Source organism: Chlamydotis macqueenii, chromosome 27 (assembly GCF_036417535.1).
Source record: "Chlamydotis macqueenii isolate bChlMac1 chromosome 27, bChlMac1.mat, whole genome shotgun sequence".
Classification (NCBI taxonomy): Eukaryota; Metazoa; Chordata; class Aves; order Otidiformes; family Otididae; genus Chlamydotis; species Chlamydotis macqueenii.
In genome coordinates this window covers 5,754,549-5,760,642 of record NC_141582.1, presented here as the reverse complement: position 1 = coordinate 5,760,642, position 6,094 = coordinate 5,754,549, and positions in this window count along the sequence as shown.

Here is a 6,094-nt window from a genome sequence, read left to right as displayed (position 1 = left end):
TGGTGTAGGGCAAAGGGTGGGGGGGTGAACGAGGTCTCGAGTGGGCAAAAAATGGTCTCAGGTGGGCACTGGGAGGGTTCAGGGGAGATGAGTGGGGGGGAACTGGGGGAGTATGTGGTGCATTGGGGGTGTACTGGAGGGTACTGGTGTGGGGCAATGGGTGGGGGGTGAACAGGGTCTCGAGTGGGCACTGGAGGGTGTGAGAAAGACGAGTGCAGGTGAACTGGGGGGGCTGTGGGTGCACTGGGAGAGTATGTGGTGCACTGGGGAGATGCTGAGGGGTACTGGGGTGAACTGGTGTGGGGTGCTGGGTGGTGGGGGGGTGAACGGGGTCTCGAATGGGCACTGGGGGGGTGCGAGGGAGATGAGTGGGGGAGAACTGCGGAGGCTGTGGGTGCACTGGGGGTGTACTGGGGGATACTGGGGTGAACTGGGGAGGGCAGCAGTGCCTGGGGGGGGTGCACGGTCGGGGGCTGGGGGGGTGCGCTGGGGGGGCGGGCGTGTGCACCAGTGCGTGTGCGCAGCGGCACACGTGCACCCCCCCAGCTGCACACACGCGTGCACACGCAGCCCGCCTCACGCGCGTCACCTCGCGCCCGTGGTGACCGCCCGTGCCCACGTGTGCCCCGCTCCGCTCCGCACCGCCCGCATTACCGCGCCCGCGCCCCCGCAGCCCCTGCCGAGGCCCGCTCCTCGTGCACGGCACGCGGCCGAAAGCGGGGCGGGGGGCACCGCTCGACGCACCCCGACGCTTTGCGCCGCCCCGCGCCGCCCCTCCGTCCTCCTCTCCTCCATCCCAGCTCCTTCTCCTCCGGAAGGCGAGGGCCGCAGCGCCCGCGGGCCCGCCGGCCGCGGCGTTACGAGGGCCGGGGCACGTCCTGCGCCGCCCGACCGCTGCGGAACCGCTCCTTCCCTGCCCGGAGAGCCGGGCTCACCCCACCCAACCCGTCCGCCCGCTCCCTCCCGCGCTTTCCCAACCAGCGCGCAGCAGCTCCGGCTCTTCCCGGGCCTCGCCTTCTAATATTTCTTTCTAAGCGGTCATTTACATCTTTTTTTTTTTTTTTCTCCTTCCAAGGAATTGAAACTCCGTTTCAAAGAAAGGGAGAGGAGAGCTGGGAGAAAGACACCGAAACAGAGGGGGAGGAACGAAGCGGAGCCGCCGCCGCCTTTTCCTGGGTGATCTGGTCCCGCCGAAGTCCGTCCACCCCGGCTCTGGCCAGGGTTTCGCCGACAGCCTCGTGTCGGCAGCTGCCGATTTTAATTTTTCAGTCAGTTATTTATTTATTGGTGCCAAATACCCGGATTCGCAGTGGTTAAGCCGAAATTAAAGCTAAAAACAGCCGGGCGCGGCAGCCCACCTTCGCCGCCCGGCCGGCCGGATGAAGGGAGCGCCTGTTTGTGCAGAATGGGGGGTCTGTCCCGCCCGCCGGTCCCCTCTCCGCTCGGCTCGGCTCGGCTCGGGAAGGTCGGTTTGTTCAGGGAGGCGTATTCCCGCAGCCGGGATGGATTTGCCGCACAACAGCCCGGCCACGAAACGGCAGGAGGAGCGAGCGTTCCTCTAAAGAGCGCTTGCCTTTAAAGTGAATCTTTTTTAAATTTCCAAAGGGTTTTTGTTTTTTTTTTTAATTTCAAACCATTTTTTTAACGCGTTTCGTAATCCCTTTCACATAACAAACCTCCGAATCGAAATCTTTCCGAGCCGTCCCTCCCAGCTGCTTCGCGCGGGCTTGTAATAATCTATCGGCGTTTAACGCCGCGTTCCTGAGCAAAAGGAAACGGGCTGATTGCAGGGGCTGGAGTCCCAACCGCCTCTAATTTCTCTAATGCGATTCTTTAAAGACGAGTGACCGCGGTAATGACAACGTCGGAGCTTGAAAGGAAGGGCCGTGCCCCGACCGGAGCGGGGACGGAGAATTCCGGAGTCGTGGGAGCCCCCAAAAAGCGAGCGTCGCCAACCCACCGGGGGTAACGTCCCCCTTTTATAGCGGGGAAACCGAGGCACGGGTCACGATGGGGACGGAGGAAGCGGGGAACCAGCCCCGGCGCATCCGATTTTTCGAGCCGGGATGATCTCGGAGCTGGAGCGGCTCCAGCAGAGGCGTGAATTCCTCGCAGATCACCTGCCCCGTGATTCATCGCGCCGCCGGTGCTCCGCATAGTTTCCGACAACGTTTCGTTTGACACGCGCGCGCGCACGCACGCACACACTTCCCAAACGAAGCCGTCGGCAGCAGAGTGACAGCGGTGACCATTTATTGACTCTGCCTGGTCACCCGGTGCACCGGAAACCTTCGGCTCGGCCAGCCCCAGCCCTGGCGCGGCGCTGGGAATGGAAAACCGGTCTGAGAACTTTTCTTTCTCCGGCAGCCGCGTGACCTCGGCGCTGAGCTCGGCGAAGCAGCCCTGCCCCAGCTCCGCGGCCAGGGGCGAGGTTCACCCCATCCCAAACCCTTCCGCAAAACTGGAAGGAGGGGGGCTGGGTTGCGCCCTGTCCGTGCCGGGGGGGAATTTGTCCGTCTGTCTGTCCGTCCATTGCTCCTCTGTGGATGCTCGTAGCCCCGGAGTTGACTTCCAAGCCACCCATCCTAAACCGTGCGCCTGCATCCCAAGGCCACCTCCCCGGAGCAGCCAGCCCTCCCCAAAACGGCCGGGGGGATTCCGGCCCACTGGGCAGGTGGGGATCGGGAAACAGGGTGCCCCCAAGCCGGGCCACCCCCAGCGCCTGCGGCCCAGCCGTCCCGCCCCGCACATCCAGGCTAATCGCCGTTACGCGGGCGGAAAAGGGGAGATATTTAAATGAGATTAGACGTGGCCGCCTAATTTTAGCTTCCTCACGTGTTACGGGCGCCCAGCCCTGGCTCTTCCCTCGCTCTCCCCAAACCCTTCGCTCCCCTCAAAGCCGCGGGGCCACCAGCCAGGACTGGAGGAAACCAAATGGGGTTTGGCCAGGAAGTGGCACCCAGCGGTGGGTGCGAGCCTGTGATGTGTGGGGGGCACGGGCGGTGGCTGGACCTCTGCTGAGAGGGGACTGGTGGTGATGGTCACCCTCCACTGGCGGTGGCCATTCTCCACTGGCGATGGCCATTCTCCACTGGCAATGGCCATTCTCCACTGGTGATGGCCCATCCTCTGTTGGTGACCATCATCCTCTGCTGGTGATGGCCATCCTCAACCTTGGCAGCATCTCCATGACACTAAGCCCAGGAAGAGGGAGGGGTTGTCCTTATCTCAAACCTCCAGCCTTTTCCTTACATCATCTCCCCGTGTTCCCTCGGAGGGTGGGGGGAGTGAGAGAGCGACCGCGTAGTCTGGTCCCGAGCGGGGCTGAAATACGCCACCTGCTCAGGAGGATTTTTATAGTGGGAGCCTCAGCGCCAGCAAACCCGGTTTGCCCCATCCGCACCAAGTCCTGCCTCTGCCTGTCCCTCTGCCTCCTGCCGCGTCACCGCGACGTGAGGTTGGCGCTGGCTTTCTGCCGCCTGCCGCTGAGCTCCCTCGCGGCGGCTCTCGGCTCGTCCGGCTGCCAAGGAGTCTGCCAGCTCCATCAAACATCTCCTGACCCGAGGGGACGTCAGAACCCCCATGGGACCAGCCCGGAGTCACTGGGACTGGCCCTGCCGTCCAAGGGGGAGAGGAGACATCTGAGCCCCTTGCGTGTCCATGAGCCATACCGGCCCCAAAGTCCCAGCAAGGTTCCCAAACCCCAGCGAGGTCCCCAAACCCCAGCAAGGTTCCCAAACCCCAGCGAGGTCCCCAAACCCCAGCAAGGTCCCCAATGTCCCAGCAAGGTCCCCAAAGTCCCAGCAAGGTTCCCAAACCCCAGCGAGGTCCCCAAACCCCAGCAAGGTCCCCAATGTCCCAGCAAGGTCCCCAAACCCCAGCGAGGTCCCCAAACCCCAGCGAGGATGTCGGAGCTGGCAGGAGCCCTGGCAGGATGGACGGTGTCCCCAAAAGCCGGCATGGCCAAACTTCGGGAGAGCCGGGGGTGTCCCAGGGCTGTGCCACGCAAGACTGGCACGCCTCCGAGGTCAAAAGTCCCGGCCAGGACGCGGGACCTTGAGTCACGGCGCCCCAGGATGAATAACCGCAGCTTGTGGCACTTTCTCAATCGCAGCGGAAAGAGGAGGTTTCTCTGCCGTCCCTCGGGCGCCTTCCCGGTCACCGCCACGTCCCGCGCCGTGGGGCGAGCGCACGTCCCTAGCGCCACAGGGGCACGAGCAGCAGTGGGCAGGGCGACGCTCGGTGTCAGGGGCTTTTTTTTTTTCTTTTTGTCCCACCCAGCCCTGACGATTTTGGAGGATGCAACCTGAAGACGCAGGTGCTCGGCCACGGCAGGATGCCGCCCATGGAAAAGCCGGCATCCGCATCGCCGCGGCCAAGCCGCGTGGGGATGGGTGCGGCTCCCGGCCCCTCCTCGGTGTTTGGGTGAGGTAACGGCAGAGCCGGTGAGGGGACAAGGAGCTGGGCAGCCTCCTAAAACCTGGAGGGACCCCCGTCCCGCAGCCGAGGGGCTCCCGCTCTCCCGGCCCTTCCCGCAGCTTGGGCGAAATTGAGAAATGGCTTTTTTTTAATTTCGTTTTCCAGCAAAGACGGTTTCGAAGCAGCGAACAGCTGCCGAGGCACAGGGGAGAAGCTGCTTTTCCGGGGAAATATCCCGAGAGCCGCTGGCGGAGAAACTGCCGGGCAGTCCCACGCGGAGCGCGGATGCTCGGTGTCGTGCCGGGGAAACGCTGCTGCTCCCTGCGCCGCTTCCCCGACCCCGCCGGCGGCCTGGCCCGCTCTCGGGGGGCAGCCCAGCTCTCCCCCGCGCCCTCGCCCTCCCTCAGCGGCGCCCCGCGTCCCTCCCCGCGGGGAGGACCGCCTCTCCAAGCCCCCGCTCGCGCGTTTTTCCTTCAGTTCACTCCGCCGGGCCAAAAGTCACCCCAAATATTACACCCCGCCTCGCTTCGACGTCACCCCGCCTGGCTCGGGGACAGCGGTTTGGGAAACGGCTCTCCCACGCCCTTCCACGCATTATTTCACTGGAATCCGTCCCGTCGTCCCCCGCTACCCCCTTCCGCGCCGCGCCCCATCCCAGCTGCGAGGAGCAGAAAAAAAAAAAAAAAAACACAAACCCCAAATCCCAAATCCAGGGCGAAAATCCTCTTACCTGAGCGAAAGCTCTGACGGCCATCCCGTCCGCCGCGTGCTCGGCCGTCATCCCTGGAGCATCCAAGCCGGTTTTGCTGGGACTGGGACCTTGTGCCTCGCGGCGAGCCGGGACGAGGAGAGCTTCATCGCCTCTGATCCTTGCGGAGGAAGGTCCTGCGCGTCAGCCCTGAGGTCATTGGCCGGGCACTGCGGAGATAAATACGGGATTTTAGCGGCACGGCCGTAATCCCGGAGCCGTGGGATGAGCACGACAGAGCCGCCTGGGACGCGGTGCTTTGCGTGCGGTGCCGGTGGGTTTGGGCTCGCCCCGGCCCTCACTGTGTGCCGGCACCAGCAATCCCCGCGGAGCATCCCTGCGTGCCGTGCCCCTTTGTACGCCAACAAACCGCAGCCCACGGGCGACCCCTGCGACGCCCTGGCCCGAATTTCAGTGCAGTTTTACCCATAAATCCTCTTTCATTTTTCCCGGGGGAGGGAAAATAAAACGGGGAAATTAATGCCGGGGCGGGATGAATGTGTCGGCGGGGGCTGGACGCTCCGAGCCGTGCCGGCCCCAATCCTGGAGGTGGGCCTGGGACACCGGGTTTCACGCGTCCGCACGCGTGTGTGTCGGCGTGTGCGTGTGCACGTGGGCAGCGACACGCGGCCGCTCGCACGGCGAAGCGCTTAATCGGGATCTGCGGGAATCTGGGACGGCGGCGGTGGCTCCTCCGCTTGCGCAGAGCTTTGGGGGCTCCGGAGCACCCCGAAAAACCCAGATGGGGGGATAAAGAGAGGAGGGGGAGGAGCTGCTGCGGTGGCCTGGCAGCACCCTCGACCCTGCGGCTCTGTCCCTACGTGACCGCGGGCACGCGAGTCCCCTCTCGCCGCTGCCGCAGGGGAGCTGCCGAGCAAAGAGGTTTAAGGTTGTTGCACTTCTTAATTCCGTCCGATGGAGATTATC